This window comes from Triplophysa dalaica, chromosome 12, assembly GCF_015846415.1.
Source record: "Triplophysa dalaica isolate WHDGS20190420 chromosome 12, ASM1584641v1, whole genome shotgun sequence".
NCBI lineage: Eukaryota > Metazoa > Chordata > Actinopteri > Cypriniformes > Nemacheilidae > Triplophysa > Triplophysa dalaica.
Window position 1 is genome coordinate 6,414,562 of NC_079553.1, and position 20,542 is coordinate 6,435,103.

Sequence of the window (20,542 nt, forward strand, 5' to 3'; positions counted from 1 at the left end):
TCGCATCACGCATGCTCGGCGAGATGCGAGACGGGAGGGTAATTAACTTTCTTTGGCTGTTACCGTCTGTTAGAGGAAAGCAAATTAAACCCCCTACAGCCTCTTCTGCTTCAACCTTAGCGTCTTTCCATCTCCATCTCTAAATGTTTCGCTATAGTTCTTTTTCTATAGACGCAAATTAGCACAAAAGTGAGAGGAGGAAGTATTAAAAGGGATGAGATTATATTTTTCTGCCGTTTTATGACGTTCTTATATATATATATATATATATATATATATATATATATATATACAATATTTCACTAACATTTATTTTTTGTCATAAAAAACGTGGTCCGTGTCAAACAAAATGAAATACTTACGGTAAAAATAAAATGCTGTAAAAAAATTGATACCGTATACAAGACATACAGGAAGGGCACATACTGCATAGGCAATAACAGGTCATCTGAACACTACATGATTGAATTATGAATTATGTATATTGAATTAGTCAATCCCATACAGCAGTCAGAAAAGTGAATTATGAGGTTGATGGTATTACAGCAGGAATGGGTTATAAAACCAGACAAGAGTCGCTCTATCAGATTTCAGCTCAAATAACATGCATAACCAGCTCACACGCATGCTACAGACATTGAAGAATCGCAAGCATGCATGCAGCGGTCGTAGCTCTTAGTAGGGGATACTACAAGTGTGGTGTAACCTAGTCATAGTGCATACCTGTCTGTGTGAGTTATGATTCATCTTTGTGCGAAGGGGGTTATGTAAATATGTTGATTTAGTATGCTTGCTTTTGTCCAGTTTAAAGTGATCAAAGCAGGATGATTAAAACAATTACATGAGCATACATGTTAAATGGTAGACAGTCCTTTTAAGTCATAAGTCCCATAGAGATGATAAAGAATACATTTAAAGCATACATTCACTATAATTTTGCCAATTATAAGTATGTGGTTATCCTCCATTGTACTATGATTTTCTCTAGGGTCTTGACTCATAAGCTTCGCTCATGTGTTGCGTTATTTTTTTTTGTCAATCCCCCCATCTAAAAGCTTAATCACAACGATGCAACATGCATACAAGCAATTTCATAATACATTTGAATAAAAGTAAAAGATGTTAATTTATCAAGTTGGACATCACTTTTGCCCACTACTATTTTAAACAATGCTGGATTAGTTAAGATAACAATGTTAAAGTAGATCAAAGTTAAAAACCTTCTCATTGTGCCCTGACTTATAAGTGCTCTTTAAGGTAAATTTTTTGTATATTACGTTTTGATGTTTCTTTACATTTCCATTTGTTTTTTGGATGTATATTTCAGTATCTTTGTATAGAACTGTGGTCAACTACTATTATTTTACCATGCTCTATGAAAATATATCATTTTTTTTTCGATTTTGATTTGATTTAAAATGCTCTTCTGAATGGAAAGAAAGTCACACGCATTTTTGGCAAGAAACTCCTATTACACACTTAATATATGTAATACTAGCAGTTAAAAGCATTTCCTGGTACAACCTACACACTTAACACATCATAGTGTTTCTTTTGAGATTTACCAGCACACACAACAAAACAAACACACTCACACACAAAGTACAGCACAGAAGTCTTCACAAGACTGACGTTTTATGGGGTGTTTTTCATTCAGCACCAAATGTACTTTTTCCGTCTTTTCTGAACTGATTTGACCTCAGGAATAAATGAGCAAGAACAAAAATTCATTAAGGCAAAGGTTTTCCTCGCTGTCTAGTATAAAACAGGCAGTATAAGGAGAGATTAATCATACCAGTCTTTTATAAAGAAAGGAAAATTTGCATAGATATTTCTAGTCACCATTTTCAGAGCAAACAGACCTCCTAAATGGACATTGAGAGAGAAAGACAGACAGAGAAAGAGATGTCCGCTTCCTAAATTATAAGACATTTATTTAGAAGAGGTGTCAGAAAATGTAAAAAATGTTGAGTATGAACGTGTAGTGTGTGTGTGTACTGTGTGTCTGTGTGTGTGCATGTGATAAAACCTCAAAGAGAAAATCCAGCTTTGAGCAAGATGGAGCTGCCAGACTTAGTTCCATAATTAACACACAACCAAGATACAGACATGCATAATGAACTCTCTCTTATACAGACACACACATACACACACACACCAGCTAGGTTACAGGCAACGATTCCTGGCTGTTTAACAGATCCAGTCCAGTTATCGCATAAAGCCCGAAAAAAGTCTTCTTATGACTTCTGAACTGCATGTCCAGCTCTTGTTATATTGAGACGTCCAAGCTCCTGTAAAACTCCAGCGGTGTGTGGGAGTCATTCCTGTCTGAAGCATCCGTCTCTGCTCTTTATGTTTGCCCAATGTGGTTAAAACATCACATACCGTGACAGGAGATAAGTGTGCGTAGGCCCATAACCAAACAATATATGCTAGCCGTATGGAAATATTCCTTTGCTTCTTTACTTAAAAACCAACGTTCCTTAAGTAAACATACTGCTCTTGAGAAAAGACGGATGAAAATTAAGAAAAGAAAGAAGCAGGATGTGGTTAATGAGATGGGTGACTTTCACTTTTCCATGAATCCTGTGTTTGTTTATGGGGTTTCGTTTGATGCTAACAATCTCACAGGACATGCCCTTATGTACGTTTTTAGAGTTCGCGGAATTACCCAGAATGCAACTATAGCGCATAATGTAACATGTCTAATTTCAGACTTCGGCAATGAGCGGTGATGTCAGAGGCCCGAAGACAAAGCATGAACGTGGCTTGCATGTCGGAGGACTAGAAATAGACTGACATACTGAACAGGAACCTCTCAAGGTTTCTCTGCTCTATTTTCAGGACAGCAATTTTCTTAAAGGTCCAGTGTGTCATTTTTTTGGAGGATCTATTAACATAAATGCAATGTAATAAACATAACTATGTCTTCAGAGGTGTATAAAGAGCTTACGTAATGAAGTTATGTGTTAAGCTATTTCTATCAACATTCTATCAACAATTCCATGTAAGGTGTTCCTTACATGGAATTTGCCATGTTGTTTCTACAGTAGCCCTAAACAGACAAACTGATTTACAAAGCGTGTTTCATAAATACTTTCTCATTCTGAAAAGAAGTGAAACCGACATCTTAGCCCCGTGTCAGCCGTCATAGTGCTTCGAAAGGGGAGGGGTGGAGTGAGCTGTTGGTTACAATTTGCAACCTCACCACTAGATGTGGCAAAATTTGAACACTGGACCTTTAAAACTTAAGAATAAATTCACTCTAATATGAAAATCCTATCATTTCATGGTTCCAAATTTATAATATTTTTTCTGTGCAACACAAAAGATGTTCTAAAAATCATAACAAAGCTTTTGCAGGTCAATAACAACCAACAAGATCTAACAATAGTGTCACATGTGGCATGAGGTGAAGATACCCCCCCAGCTTGTGTATGTAACTTCCTCTTCCTCTTACAGATGATTGTGAACCTCTTTCAAACCAGCACAACACACACACAACAGAACAGAGCAAAAACAGACAGGGAGATGGAGGAAGGTGTGCGGCAAAAACTGCACCCAAAGCAGAAAACAAACACAAATTGATTACCAATGCAAAGCCAGGCTGTAACAGCAAGTAAAATTAAATACTTCAATTCGCCATCATCCTGCCATTTTGTGGCATTAGCCCGATCAATATGCATTACTGTCAAATTAGGAGTTAGGAGTGCGCCTGACATGAGCTTATTTACAGTGTTTGTAGACAAAATGCTATTAAATATTATATATGACCAATTACGGTCCTTTAAAAGTAATTAGTAGTTATATTTAAAAAAATTAGTCTGATTAATCGCGATTAATCGCAAATAACATTAAAATATACTTTTACAATTGAATCATTTTACATTTAATCTTCAAATTAAAGTAGAAACATCAGATGTCTCTAACAGCATCAATTTATGAATGAAAGCCAACATTCTGTTACAAATGTCTATATATAAATGTCTATTATTTTTTACATTAACATTAAATTAATTATTGCCATTCAAAAGTATACTTGAGAGCTTTCATGTCTAATAGGTAGGAAATATACAGAAATTGAATAGAAGTTACAAAATACAGTTTTTAATGCTAAATTGTAAATTAAATACAGAAGAATTCTCATTAAAGCTATAAAACACATTGAATTCCTCTTTTCTTTTGTTGTTTGATTAACATTAGTGACAGGAGTCACAGCAGTAGGCTTAAGAACGCGGCACCTTTAAGAGCTTTCTCTTTATTCAGATAACCACTCTCCCATTTGCACATTTATTTTATTAAGATTTTATTTAACACGTTGAAGTCTGTGCTTACGAAAATGCTAGACAAAACGGGCTACCTGTCATAATCTTGTGTGGTTTTATTCATGCGCGCAAGAAAGAGAACTTAATACTGGTGTGCTGTATGACAGATTCTGACAGAGATTCCCTGACGCAGTCTTTAGCCTGTAACTGTATAGCTACACCAGACTGGACCTCTTGTTGCGTTTTGCCGCGCCATAGCTAGAAGCTTTCTATCTTCACTGAATAAAGCAACTGGTTCAAAACGTGCTTAAGTGGTTTTAAAGCCTGTACACGAATACGAGCGTGATTTAATGATATAATGTATGCATTAAATTAAATGCATTAAAGAGTTAACGTTGACAGCCCTCAATTTATAATAAATGTCCTTGAATTGTAATGCGACATCTAATCTACTTTTCCGTTACTTTTGAGTTGCTTTGATAAAAATAACCACCAAAGTATGACTACCCTGCTGATAAAAACCACCCCAGAAATTCTTTATATGTGTCTTTGGTGTGTTAAAAATTGCCCATGCATGTATAAGACACGTAAAATTGCAAAAATAAAAGTGTCGGAACAAAGGAGGAATTCAATCTCTAAGCGATGCTCACCCAGACCTGCCTGAAACGCCTTTTGTAACCACACCCCCACAAATCTACGTCAGTTCGTGGTATGATGCGACTAAGACCGCCCAAATGTATACCCAAGTAAGGTGGGCACACCTGTCAGTACAATTGCTTTGGAACCTGCAGTTCCAAATATGGTAAGAGGCGTTACATTTCCGTCACACGTTTGCAGTATTCGACCAATCACTACGCACTGGCTAACTGGCCAATCATAACACACCTCTCTTTTCAGAGCGATGAGCTTTGTAAAAAATCCACCCATTTCAGAGAGGCGGGGCAAAGAGGAGATACAAACATGCACGGTTGTGGAAAATACAGCGTAAACAACCTTAAATCGTGTTTACACATTGCATTACATCTAAAACGATAATATTTGTTTTCGCCATGTTATATAAACCCCTTTAATACTTCGAGTGTCAATGTCTGTTTTAGGTAATATCCCTGGACCACATCAATATTACAAAATGTTAATTAAACAAACTATCTACGAAACTACTAAAAGTTTGACTATACTTAGGCATAAATTTGGTATCAAGGCAAGAAACGTGCATCAATGTGTTGTTGAGCGACCACAGTCGGGCGTTTCAGATGCGTTTAAATCCTCGAGTGAAATATATAGAGCCCTAAATATAAGAGGCTCAGAGAAGGCTCAAGGCACAATTTCAGAAAACAGGAAATAGTATTACAATCATAGTATTTTAATCACAGATTAGTTTTTTTCTGGGAATGGAATGTGTTGGTAAATTATACAAAAAGAATTTCAGAGGGAATATCGTTCTAATCTAATAGGGCGTAATAGTGTTACTTTTGTAATGCGTTACTCACAACACTATTAGAATTCTTCCCTTCAGACTCAAAAAATGTTTGCATCATTGTCACGCTGAATTAATCATGTGTTGTGAGTAAAATTGAGCTGACGCTGATTTACGTGAAGCATAATAGAGACAGAATGAGTATTTGTTGTGTTTTAACACCATACCTGCTGAACTGAGTGTGGGTGAGGGTCTGGTGTCTTACAGCACAGGGACTCCTGCAGAGTGGAGGAGCTTGAGGTCCCACCACAGAAACCGGTTACTCGCGCATGCTCTCTGCAATACACAAAAACATCAATTGTTAAAGATATCAACCAGCGTGTGCTTGTGCACAGCGGAAACAAAACTCAATGTATATATAAGCATAAAGTTAGGACAGAATTTATTGTATATAGACAGAATATTCTGACCAGTACAAGCCTATTTGGATATATGGATAATGATCAGTGGTCTTTTATAAGAAAGATACAAGTAGAGTGACAGAAAAGGAAATCACATAGAAATAGCTTCGGGATATGGCAAAATTGATTCAAACCAGTGTGACCCAAATGTCACAGATTTAAATATTAAAGGGTCTTGGAAGAAATTACCACTAAAACTACCGATTAGCTCCCATACTCAAGGGAAATTTAACAATCACTCTATGAGAAAGTATTAGCCTGCATGCACAACATGCGCCTGCACCGAAAAATCATAATCACAAAGACTTTAAGATCATTGCAGTTCCAGACAGATTTCCCAGACATTGCGCTTCTAAACCAAATATATTCAGTTTGTTTCCTAATTTTTAGTCTCTCCTGCATTCTCAAGTGAGGTGTGTGTGTTGGTACAGATGATGTAGTCAGAATCGGTTATCCTCCAAAAACACGCAGCTCAGGCGTACCACATTTCAGGCCAAGATGAATAAAATATTAGTATGCAGCCCAACATCTCTATCAGTGGAGGTTTGACACACTGAAGTGACAGTCGCCCAGCCGACACACTTCATCAAAAGCACTTTTCTAATCCCTCTAACTGTACAGGCCATTCCGCAGGCCACACAGCAACACACATCACATATATCCCTAGATTGTGTGTGTGTGTGTGTGTGTGTGCATGTTTGTGTGCATGAGACAAACTCTTGTTATGAAGTAATGACACAACTAGCGTTAGCACTTTTCCCAAGTGCCATGGTAACGGGAGTTAGGTGAACAAAGGGCCAATTAAAGACTACCATCTCCTGTGGGTAGGTCACTACGGTAACAAACACCCTTTATATACTTAAAACAGAATTTAAAGGGGTTCTATGACACGGCTAAAACGAATGGTATCGATTGTTTTAGATGTAATGCCGTGTTTACACGTTTTAAAGTTAAAAAACGCTGTATTTTCCACATACCGTGCATGTTTGTATCTCCTCTTTGATCCGCCTCTCTGAAAACGCACAGATTTTTTACAAAGCTCATCGCTCTGAGAAGCGAGGTGAACTATGATTGGCCAGTTAACCAGTGCAAAGTGATTGGGCGAATATTGCAAGCGTGTGATGGAAATGTAACGCCCATTATCATATTTGGAAGATCAGGTTCCAAAACAATTGTACTGACAGTTATGCCCTGACAGTCAAATCACACCACGTACTGACATAGATTTGTGGGGGTGTGGATACACGAGGCGTTTCAGGCAGGTTTTGAGGTTTCTCTCCAACATGTAAAATAAAGTTATCGTTTCTGTACACTGAAGATTAATAACAGCACATAATATATGTAATGACTATAGCATATATTAAATTGTAGAATACAGAGAGGGTGTTGAAATGACATGCAGATGGTATAATTGAATTAAATATAAATTTATTTCTATAGCCTTTTCATTATTTTGAATTGTTGCAAAGCATGTGAACAGCTAACACATTTCAGGCAAATTCCAGGCAAGTGTCAACCTTAAGATGAAAAAAAGGTTTTCACCATACTGATAGGTCAGATGTCAATATTTGTTGGTTTAATACCCATGTGAGGTCTTTTTTTTAAATGTAAAGCACTTTTTTTAGTTTTTAAAGCATAGTTTTCTTTAGTCCGATAAGTGAAGCGTCACATCCAAGAGTAGATGTTCCTTTTAAATGAGCACATGAAAATTTAATTAAAAGAACTATTGTGTGGTCTATGGAGAGCCACCCCTTCTTCATGTGTTGGGTATCATTTGCTTCTGGTTTACACATTTTTATTCATAGAAATCCAACAAAGTATTTTGTCTCACAAATAAAGTTTGAAATGTTCTCTCTTTTAAAATAGAAAACGTGCTCAGACATTTTTCAGAAATTATCAACAGGGGTTTAGTCAAATATAAACAAATAATTCAATATATTTCAAATGTTTTACTAATAATGTCATATCCATAACACTGCATTTGCCCATTGCTTGTCAACAGTTTATCTACACAACAAACACACACAAAGGCACTTCTATTATCCCACTTGTAAACACATACATGCACACACAGCTGATTGTGTTCCTGCTTCACGCTGACCATAAAAGCAATTGTTCTTCCCTCTTCAATACTTTATCACCCTGTGAGAGCTGAACTTCTCAGTTGAGCTGACTCTCAGCTTTACTCTCTCACAATTTTATTCTCGCACACACTTAAAACAACATTACGTTTTGCTCTAGATGCTTTTATGGAAAAATGACTTATTGTTTGTGCATTCAAGCAATATCTTGTATCGAATGTCTGTTATTTTATGAATCGAACCCATTTGCAGTGCAAGCATCATGCATAACTTGTCATCCTGACTTACTTTAGTGTGAATGGGAAGCTGTCATTTAAATCCAGGCAAAACTATATAAATTAAACTACCGGGCAGCCAACTATTTCGAGAAATTAAGTTCCTATTCTACAGTGCTTCACGATGTTGAAAAGAGAGTGAATGGATTGTTTTTCTATGGCTCATGTCGGTGGAGCTATTCAGATATTAATCTACTCAATAGCTTTGAAAGTGATTTAAAGCGTGATGCTTTCTATGAATCGCTGCTTGGAGGAACATAAATTACTCGGCTCTGTCGAGAAGTCAATGTACCTAGTCCTCTCTCCCTCATGCGTGCCAATGAGTAGACAGAAATGCAATACTCCTGACTAACATTTTCCTTTTTTTTTCTCTCTGGCAAGCTCCTAATGGGATGCATTAAAATACACAAATCCTCTATCTGCGAACGCGCCATCATACGCTCAGGTTTGACGCCATCAGGGCAATGTGGCAGGAAGCAGCCTCTGTTCCACTTCACAGCTTGACATTGACTTCCTGCTAATGGATCAGATCATCTGTACAATCATCAACTCAAACCATAAGGAAATGGCAAACTTTGCATAGTTCCTGGAAAAAAAAGCATTTTCCTGCAGTGTCAATGATGCCCTGTATGAGCCATTGTCGTTTTGTTACCAACATGCAGAAGAAAGCCACACTGGGGTTTGAAATGACTAAATTTGGGGGTGAACTACTCCTTTAGAGAAAATGAACCTAAACAAAGAATTACAAAATACAATCTGTCACAATGACACACAGGCTTTAACCCTTTAGAACCTGAAGCAAAAATAGGCTGTTTTCACACATTTAGTTTTTTGACTGTCCAATTCTAACACAATGTGCCATCGTCATGTGCAAGGTATCATTTTTTTCAGAAAACAAATGTCTTCAAAAAATTAAGGTTATTAAACATTACTGTGTGTTGTGAGTTTGTAAATATAATTTGAATAGACAAAAATAAAAAATGCTAATAATATTACTGATTTTTACTTTCAAATTCTCAAAAATATAAAGAACGAATGAATCTAGCACTTCAGCCTTTTAAAAATATACTGTAGTTCATGCATAAAAGTCATTTTAGTGTCACTCATGTACATTTTGTGTTTTTTACCCCAGTTCTCCATTTTTTTTTCACTATTCAATCAAATGTGGTGGTGTCTGGAGCAGTTCCTGTCTAATTGCAAGCACAGGCCCACATCAAACACGTTTCATTGTCAAAATTCATCGCAATTGCCTCGTCTGTTGTGTATCTCCTTTATACCATGTGTGTTTGCTAATTTTATTAGAGCTCTCCACGAAAACAACAGCTCAGTAACTACCTCTTCATATTCGCCTCCTGCCGCTCTCCACAAATACAGCAGCGATTGGCTGACAGAAAGCAAGACATTATAAATATACCATATATGTTCCATATATTATAAATATATCCATATGTTCAAAAGCACATTGTGTTGACTTTTAGGAGCAACTGACATTTTTTTGATAGCACAAATGGTTGCAGAGTTAGGGTAAAATGAATACCGCTTGTGTCGGCGACGATGCGTCCGGTTTAAAAAGGTTAAAGGAGACTGTAAAGGGATCAAAGGACCCCTCTGTGGTTGCCACGGTGACATGTCAGGGTCTCATGCTAATAACAGTGTACATAGTTTATTAAAGCTCAAAATTCTGTTATTCAGGCGTGTGAGGGTTTCCTCCGTAAACCAACTAAAAACCGTCCAAAACGGTTTGCTGCTCTAAACTAGCATGGTTTTAAAGTGGGTTTAAGCATTTTTAGCTGCTTTACCTGTAAAACGTGCTTACAACCAAGATGAAACGGCAGTGTACACACTGGGAGAACAGTTTAAACCAGTTAAGACCATCAATCCAACTTAGGACTGGTTAATTCGTTTTTTCCATTAGAAAAATGTAAGAACTGTACCGGCACCCCCCACCCACATGTTTGTGTAAAAAAAAAATACATCCAAAAGGCTAACGGACAAGCTATGAAAGGAAATCAAAGCCCACCTGTCAGATGCGGTATGACATAAGTGCAATTGCTTATGTAGTGGCAGAATTTACGAGGGCTTTATAAGGCATACAGACGCACATGGCATGTAATACCACTGCTGTGTAATGTGCTGGCACACAGCCGAGAGTAATAAGAAGCCTGCTTGGATTGCTTTCACAGAAGTGTAACAGGGACCGTAGTGTAGTCTTCCACAGCTGAGCATGTGATTCCACACACAGCCCGGGGCCTGCCCTGCCATCTTGTGTGTGTGTGTGCATGTGTCTGTGTATGTGAGTGTGTGTGTAAAAACATCTGAACATTAGGTACGTCATCTGAGGCAACCAGTGACTCTGTCCATCTGGCCCTACACCACGCCTTAGAGAGAATGAGAAAAGTCTGTGGCGCCTTCTCCCAAAACGGTAATGCGGTACTTTGGACAGACTGTTAAAACATGCGAAGCATCTGTGTTTATGGCTGGAGACGTCTTGTTTGTGGATAGCGGTTTGTATGTGTGTGTTAAACCAACGTAATATTGCTTTTCATTAAAATGCATGGCATGCAAGCCACATTCTCAACCGATGTAATAAACTCGCTTACAACTTCCCATCATAAACCAACAACAAACCTCTAACTGCTTTAACATTCTAAAGCCTCACAAAACTGCATCAGTTAAAAAACCTTTTGTCAAACATTTATGACTGAACAACAAGCACAGACTTAAGTAGCTCAACTATACTTTGTCAGACAGATTTATCCAAAATGACTTACTGTTCTTTCAAATGAGTTAATGTAATGTAAATGACACTATAATCACCTTAGTCGCCATCTAGCACAGCTCAAAACAAGCTCAAAACTGTGAGTCGCACATGCATTGAGTTGTTCCTTTAGAAGACAGCCGAGATTAAGGACGCAAGATTAAAATATCTGAATCAGGAAGATTTTCTGGAATTGCGATTGGGATTATAACTGACATCTAGAAAAACTAGACCCAGATCAATTTTAAGACGCAGACTGAACATCAATCACCTTGTTGCTGAATCGGTTGACTCATTCAGCTCCTTGAGTTTCAATAAAGCACACTAGTAAAAAAAAATGTAATAATTTTGTCATGCATTTCCAGTTCTGCTATAAAGACCTTCTAAACATCTGTCAAAGCACAAAGAAGAGATCTACAGAGTGTTCAATGCCATTTATTAGCGCTGCTGCGGTGCTCTTGTGAAAAGCGACTAGATTTTCACATTTATGAAGAAAATAGAACACTTGCTCATGCACGGCTGTGAGCTATTGGTAAGGCACTGCTGTGCAGTTGTGTGGATATAATATTAATGGCTAGATCGAACGAAAAAGAAAATTCTGTCATCATTTACTCGTTCAAGCCTTGTATAAAAGTTTCTTTGTTCTACTAAACACAAACGAAGATATTCCGAAGAATGTGTAAAACCAAACCGTTCTGGGGCACCACTGACTTCCATAGTAGTAGTTTTTCTTACTATGGTAGTGAATAGTGCCCCACAACGGTTTGGTTACAAAGTCTTTGAAGTGTTTAATTTTTGGATGAACTATCCTTTAAAAGCAGGGGTCTTCAACAACTTTTCCTAGAGGCCCAGAACCCAAGTAAAAATACGATGCGGGCAAGTTTTAATATTTCCTTGTTTCTTCTGTTGTAATTCTGTTATTTATTAAATTTGTTTATTTTATACTGTTTTTTTGCGTTTACTTTATCATATATTAAATCATGCACACAAATACTTCATCCTGTATTTGTTTTTATAGATGTTTTTTCAAGATGTTTGTAAAAATATTTTAATCAATAAAGGAGGGATACACAATAAATTATCGTCCGTATCGGTATCGGCCGATAAATGGCCGATTTAATGTTATCGGTATAGTCCGATAATAAAATGTATGCCAATATATAAAAGGCGATACATCTTAAATCATTTCCTCTGGTTAAACAACTTCATCTGGACGCTGCACGCAGTTAAAATACAGTACAGTACTGTCTTTCTTTCAGGATCATTCACTTTCTGCTATTATAAAAACATTGCTGATGTAGGTAGAGTATGAAGGTACAGTTATTATGAATGTGTAAATTATAGGAACAAAAGCATATTGCTTGAATCAGACTGGTGTCTTAATGCTTTCTGTCTTGAGACCTGTTAGACATGTGGCTATTTAAAACATTTGTCTGGAAGAACGACCATAATTTGCTTGTTACATGATTTTCAGGGGGGAAAAAGATAACTAATGGCTATCTTGTTTTCCGCGGGGAATGTTTTCAAATAAAAGCAGCTGTCCACTTTTTGCCTTTTGTTTCAGTCTTAAGGAATTTTATATTTATATTAACATTTCGATAGTGTATATTGCCCAAAATATCGGTTCCAATGTCAAAGAATTATCGGTTAACGGCCAAAATGATCCCTAAATAAAAGTCAAAAACGTGAATACATTCAGCACGAAAGTAATTCATTCCTGCATTTGGAATGCGACCTATCGACTGCCTGTGGCTGTGGATTGCAGAGTATAACGTTGTAAATAACATTAAGTTTCTTGGACAGACCGATCAATTCGCTTTATTAGACGTCAATTTATCAATATGGGCGGTGGCTTTTTTTGGACTTTAGAAGATGTGTCGTTTTAGGACATGCATTTCTTAAGCACACCAAAAAACATACTCAGAGGAATCACTCACAATGTAGGTCAATTTACACAGTTTTCAAATCTCTTACCCTAAATAATAGCAAGAATTTCTAACAACAGGGTGTGCCCTGGCTGACTAATTCACAAAGAAAAAAAAAGATTTCTTCTCTTTTTTTTCCTGTAAAAGGAGTCACGTCTCTTTAATTCATCCTCTCAGATTAATGTAATAATGTTAAACGCATTAACTGTAGAAAGATAGACATGTACATAAAGAAAACACAATGGGTAGTATCAAAGTTCACTGGTAGAATACAGTTCAAATATTAACGTCTCTGCTTTCTCGTATAGCAATGTGAAACAAATACCACCAATACTGCATAGAAAACTCGAACCAAAATCAGTTATAGGACAGTAGTAATATAACACATACTAGGTCAGACACAGCAAATTCAATCAAGGTTAAATTGAAATGTGTCTTCGGGGCAGTTTTACATGTGTTTAGTTGTGGTGAGTGAAATGTGATTCTTCAGTTCAGCCCACAGTGATCTCAGCCATATTACTGCCAACACCCCACCCAAACGCCCATGCGCACACACACTTTCTTTTCGACCCTTTTCCCCTCACTCCCTGACCCAAATTCTTTAACTTTTTATTAGATCATTCCAACATCCACCGTCTGATTACAAGAAGAGAAGCAGAGAGAAGACTTAAGTAAAGCTGTTGTTAAGAGGGGCCAAAAAAAGCGAGTTGTATAATATGCACAGTTTCATCTCCGTCTAACTGTTTCTCAGCAGCAGGACTCCCCTCCTCCATCTTAACACAACGCCCATCATCAATTTGACAAAAATGGAAGGTAGAGGTTGACTGATTCTGCCAATGGTGTTGAACTTTATTACTAAATAAAAATGACTCGCCCATAAAAGTGTTTAAGAATCGTTGAATTAAGCAAATTAAAATGAACGATGAAACTGGTTTGCAGCCAAACTGAATCAAAAAGTAACAGATGGAGGAACATTGAGGAAATTAAAGAATGTATAAGAGATGATGAGGTGAAAGCCACTAAGAAATGCATTCATCTTCAATTACACAACGAAACCCATATTACAATAATACATGCTCACCATTTCCTGCCTCCATTTACCTCTTACAGATCCAGTCATACGCATGCACACACACTGCAATTGAGAGATGGCACACCAGTTTAAGACAGACAAATGAATAGATCACTTTCCTGCCTTTAGAGAGAGATTCAGTCAGGTGAACATTTCTCTCCTTTTCTCCCCATCAAAAGCGAACACGCAGTCGCTCTGACGGAACACTCACCATTCACATATTATGTCTGCACAGGAAACCAGCAAAAAACAGAAGTGTGACTTTAGACATTCACAAGATTAACATGAGGGATTTTGCATTTACCCTGATAAATATGAAGTGCTAAGCCTGTTTAACACATGCTGTCTTGTGGGTTGAATGAATGTGGAAGAACTTGCAAGTGATAATTCATTTAGCCACTGAGAAAGTATTTCTCCTTGTAAACCTCACAATTAACACAATCATCGACTGCCAACTCCTCTTAGTCTGTGACACAAGGCTGGTGGAATGACCAAGCAGTCATTTCCCTACTATAAATTAATTTGTGGGCTCATAACGTCTATGAGAAAATAACAGGAAATGTATTAATCGGCAGAGAATGAGTGAACGCAAAATGGATAAATCTTGAAGAAACACCCACTTTCATTGTTTATGGCTCACCACGTAAACAAACTAGAATACGCAGAGACACATCTAAATCTTATCTTTTATCTTTCAAATGTTACTTTCTGTTTATACACAAAAGGTGTTCAAAAATTTGAGACCACTACAGACAATACTTCCTTTGTAGACATTATAGACAATACTTTCCATCAGTTTTGAATACAAAATCTTAAAGGGATAGTTGACCCAAAAACTCCAATGAGCTGTTTATTTACTCACCCCTAGGTCATCCAAGATAAAGGTGACATTTTTTTTGAGTAGAACCATAAATAAAGATTTTTGGGGAAATCCGCAGCCCTCTTTGCTTCATATAATGGGAGTCTATGGGGTCCACCTGTATAAGAGTTCCTAAAGCACATAATTCCAAAAAAGCGACTGTCGCTCAACACTACCTTTCTGCAGGTGGCGTTAAACACGCCAGATGCTGGCATGCCATCCGCCACCAAATACTACAAGAAGAAGATCGCGGGGACGTGTGTAGGCTGCACAGTATGACTTATATTATTAAAAATAACGTTCAGTTTTATGAAAATATCGAACGATTCGCTAAACAAGAGGTCAACATGTCGCCAAGAGGCACTCTTTTGGAATTATGTGCTTTAGGAACTCTTAGACAAGTGGACCCCATAGACTCACATTATATGAAGCAAAGAATGCTGCGGGTTTACCAAACAATCTTCTTTATGGTTCTACTCAAGAAAAAATGTCACCTACATCTCGGATGGCCTCGGGGTGAGTAAATAAACAGCAAATTGTAGTTTTTGGGTGAACTATCCCTTTAATGGTGCTGTGTGTAATTTTTCAGAGGATCTATTGACAAAAAAGCAACATAATATACATAACTTACTTTGTCTTCAGAGGTGTATAAAGACCTTACATAATGAAGCGTTGTGTTTTATTACCTTAGAATGAGCTATTTCTATCTATATCCTCGCAGGTACATACATAGAATACATAGAATTCGTCATGTTGTTCTTACAGTAGCCCTAAATGAACAAACTCCTCTACAGAGTGCATTTTGAAATATGTTATAACTTGTCTTCTTCGCCAGAGAAGCGAAAACGTGACGTCATCTTAGCCCTGAGTCAGGGAGGGGTGGAGTGAACCGTTTGTTGCAACCTCATCGCTAGATGGCACTAAATTTCATAGACTGCTTATTAAAATACACTCCAAACACCAGCCTTTCATATACCATGTACTCCCAAACTAGTCAAACCCGTCACGATGGAAACAACAATAAAAAGATACGAAGATTTAATTAAACCTACTCAACAAAGCTGTCACTAAAGGCTATTTTTGTGTGTGTTTCCTTCTGTTTATTTGCACTACATCTTTCATGACACTGCAGCCAATTTAATATCGAGTTTTTCCATGTGTATCAAACACACCAGATCCCTTCGGTGGGGAATAAGGAGTCAGACACACCCTGCTGTATTCATGGCAACAGACCGCCGCCGTCACTGGCAGATATAATTAGCATCAGAGCTTATGTTGAGCACCTGTAGCGCTTCAATGGACCCCCTCCATCCTCAACACATGCTTAATCAACTTTCCCCCTGGCCTTCATGGACTCATAATGAGAATGACAGGAATGTCTCAGGTCCTTTTCCATTTCACCCTATAATCCTGTGGCTTATAGGTGATTAAAATACTGACGTCTTATTTTACCAAATTGATTGACTGTGTATAGGAGACTACACCCATAAAAGCACTTGAGTTGTGTAGTATTATTTTCATCCCAGTTATCCGCTTCTTCAGTATTGACTTGGACTTAAATCTACACTACAGATATTGGAGCTTTCATTTGGCAAATTGCTTGTGATGTCTCTTATTTCGCTTAAGTCGCTTTGCATAAAAGCATCTGTTAAATGATCAAATGTCAATGTCTAAACATGTATACATTAATACATTATTGGGGCAAAACTGTAGGAAGACCTGACATTTTGTGAGAACATTTTGAGTAGCTCGATGTCTTAATTGAAATATTAAAATGGCAAAAAGTTTCAGTGAGCGTAATTATCATTATTTTTGTTAATATCATTAAGTTTAATACCATAAGAGCAAGCGTGCATGCATGCATTTGTGAATTGTGTACAAACCTGACCTATGAGGACCTTTAAATTATGTTTTAATTTAGACCTTACTATGTCCTTACAATGATCGAGGGGTGGAAAATAACATTATTCTGGTATAAAAACAACAAAAGTGAAAGCGATATGATGAAACAAAACTGTTTGTTCACTAAAAAACCTTTGCCTGCTGAGTCATGCTGTCCTCGATCACAATCTCTCTATAGCTTTCGCCTCTCATAAACAAACCTAATAAACTTTGTCTAACATCAAAGGCCAGCCAAAGGCGGTAGTTTTAAAACGACCAGTTTGATCAATACCCGTGCACTTGAACCGCTTCCGATCACACTGCCGTCTCAAAAGCCTTTTCTGTCTCTTGCTTTCTCTTATTCTCATGCAGATAGGACATCACGATGACCCTGTCTAGCTGACTCAATTGCTGCGATCACCTCACTTTTCTCATTTTGCTTCCACTCATTAACAAAACCACAGGTAAAAGCTGTGCTACATCTACAGTGCCTTGCATTGCCTAAATTGCAATAATGGATACATTTATTATGAAAACAGGAAGCAAAAAAGACTGGGGCAAATGGGGGACGAAATTCCACCCCTCTTTCCTCTGGCCTGCTCTCAGGGGGTCAAAAAGAGGAATGCAGTAAAGCCGCTGAGCCGAGACTAGCAACCAATCATGCAAATCAGAAAGAGGGAAAGAGAGAGAGCAAATGATGAGAATTTACATAAATTCCTCTGTTTTGTCTCCGTCTCGCACTCTGCAAGCCAACATTTCATCAGCTGAGAAAACCAAGAGAAAAAAATGCTGAAATAAACACTGTCATTAAATGTCAGATGTAGTTGAAGAAATACTTTGTCAAAAAAATGAAAACTCAGTCATAGTCATCTTCACATCCTTCCAAACCTATTCTTTTTTTGGATGCATGAGGTGTTTCCACATGATTTTTTGTATTAAAGCTTTTGAAGTTCCTAATGGTTTTTAAATATTTAACCTTAAAGCACCTCTTTCAAGTGATTTTAATTATTAAAGTAGAAAACATTACCAAACACTTTAAGCAAAGTAGCTTCAAAAGAGGTGAATTTTGCAGAAAGGCAAGTATACCATGTTTCTGTTCTTTGCCATACAATGATTGTAGACGGTTTCCAAGGGACTTCAAAGAAAAAGGACGAAAAAGTATCAATGACATGGGTACTATATTCACTGGCCACATGACGGAACTGTGTGAGGAACAGTTTCAAATTAAATCCATAAGTCACTGGAAATTCTACACCGAAATCCCATCCAAGAAAAATCTATAAGAACATTATGCAAAACATCCTCTATTATGTTCCAGAATAAAAAAAAGGTTTAAAAAAAAAGGTAATGTTAATTTTCTTATGAACTATTTCTTGCGTTCTATCGCCATCGCTAAAATCTGCTAAAATCAAACATAAAAAGCGTCAAAGATGCGAGCTTAACCCCGTCGCAATCGACAAGCGAAACAGTCAGACCGTATGAATAAAGCCAATTAATCTATTGGCTTCAGATTGAATCAGCCGGTTAACGACTCTTCCAGCTCACTTGTTATAAAGGCCTATCAATTATGATTTAGTGCTTCATCGATATTCTATTTATCGTGCGCTAATAGACGTTCTCACATTGTCAGTCCGGTGGCTGACCTAGTTCTTGGCCTCTGGCAGATTAGGTCTGTGCAGCCTCTGCACAGAGCCGTACAATCCCAAGGCCCAGAGAGATTTCTAACGGCTTAACTTTCCCACAAACTCACGCAGGCAGCCAAACATAAGTATATATTTTCTATCTCCACGAGCGCATCAATAGAGCTTGTTAATCAACGACACCGCGTTGGATTTTGCGCCATCTTGGAAGGATGTCTGCTAGTGCATTCAATGCAGTGTTTTTATTTTTCTTGTTTGATTAGGAAGTAGAACTATGGTAGGTCAGTCTTGCTGTGTTAAAAACTGCAATAACACCACATAGAGTCGTTCAGGAAAAGCTCATGGTTCTTTCACTTTCGATTTCTCCATATATCAAACAAAACAAGTAACGGTACATATCAAAACAATTATAGCAGTGGAGTATTATTCTCCCAAGATGGCGGCGCCACTGTAACATAGGGCGTGACGTCATCTTAACATTCTCTATACGAAGACGCTCTCGCAGATAAACACAAGATGATTCATGTCGTCCGAACCCGACCATTCTTCTGTTCGTCGTCTCTTGCATGCACAATAGTGCCACTGTATGCAGCGTGCATGTACAGCTGCAAGGAGTTGATACAGGCTTCCAACAGACTGCAGATAAAGTCATTGAGAGAAAAGACCGCACACATGGAGAACGATGATGCATTTCTGACACTACTGTAGTTATCTCATGACCTGTGATTGTGACTGCAGACTGTTGAGGTGAGATCCTCCGACTGTGCATTTTTAAACAGCTTGTTTGGAGAGGAGCTTCCTTACTGTCCTCGTGTTTCCCCTCTGATATGGAAATCCCCATATGTTCTATTGTAGTGCATACAAAATACACACACACACATCCGCGTCCTTCCCCAAAATACATGAGTTGTCTACAAAATAATAACGTGTCGTTATGGACAAAAGATGAGCAATCTACATCATTCAATATAACACTTCAAACTCATTTCAAGATCATGCTGGCTTCATTTCTTCATCAATTATTATATGGCAAATAGTCCCAAAGCCTGAGAGCAATAATTTGTTATTCTAGTTTTAAACATTTTCTTTGTTAAACACATCTGTCTATTTAAGAACAAACTTCTTAGTATAAAAAAAGGTTATCTTGTGCTTACATTTGCAGACACAAAACAGACACATTGATCTATTTTTCCAACCCTAGATAAGTTGATACTATTGCTATCTTCCTGACAGGAAACACAGCTGGTGCACAGGATGTTATGTCATCATGACCAGTAGTAAACAAATGTCCAGTGTCTTCCTCTGTTGTTTATTTTACCTTGAATGGGCAAGTTGCCATTCTTTTTAACAAGGCAACTCAACGTTCTATTATTAAACCTTGACTTTAAATGAGTACCAATCTCTTTTCAAGTCATAATACATGGAAAATGATATATTTATAGCATATAATGCCCTAAAGTTACTTTTATTGATTTTTCTCATTTACAGGCTTTTCAACATTCTCAATGAAGTTTAATGACTCAATGAGAAATGACATAATTTATGAAGACATTATCGTCCCCTGCAGACTGAACGACCAACTGACTTGCTTAGTGGATCCACACAAACACCATTAGCTTTAAACAGTGCGACTAATCGGCTTGATGGGCTCAAGCAAAACTGAGACGATATGTGGAAATCTATATTAGTCTGCAGCGCCCTGGGCTCACGGCTTGGGTTAGTTTTTGGAGCGCTCTCCACATACAGTGTGTTTTTAAATCCAGTCTAATCCTCTGGGCCTGTGCGGGCTGATACAGGGTGGATGAAGAGAGAGATGGAGAGATGAGAAGAGGATGAGATGGGGAATTGTGCAGCGATGTTCCGGGTTGATCCGCTGGACTCCCGTAAATCCTTCCTGGATCTCTTGTG

The 20,542-nt window shown here is 37.7% G+C and overlaps 1 protein-coding gene across 2 annotated transcripts in view; it reads right to left on the reverse strand.

The window, feature by feature from the left end:
- The window catches only part of galnt1 (UDP-N-acetyl-alpha-D-galactosamine:polypeptide N-acetylgalactosaminyltransferase 1), a 73,006-nt gene that overhangs the window by 41,877 nt on the left and 10,587 nt on the right, over positions 1-20,542 (reverse strand). The window contains exons 1-2 of one of the 2 annotated variants that reach the window (XM_056763258.1): positions 14,264-14,410; positions 5,910-6,018 (exon numbers count right to left, since the gene is read on the reverse strand). The gene's annotated coding sequence lies outside the window, so the exon portion shown is untranslated. Of the gene's footprint in view, positions 1-5,909; positions 6,019-14,263; positions 14,411-20,542 lie in introns of those variants that run through there. The other variant, XM_056763257.1, reaches the window with a different exon arrangement.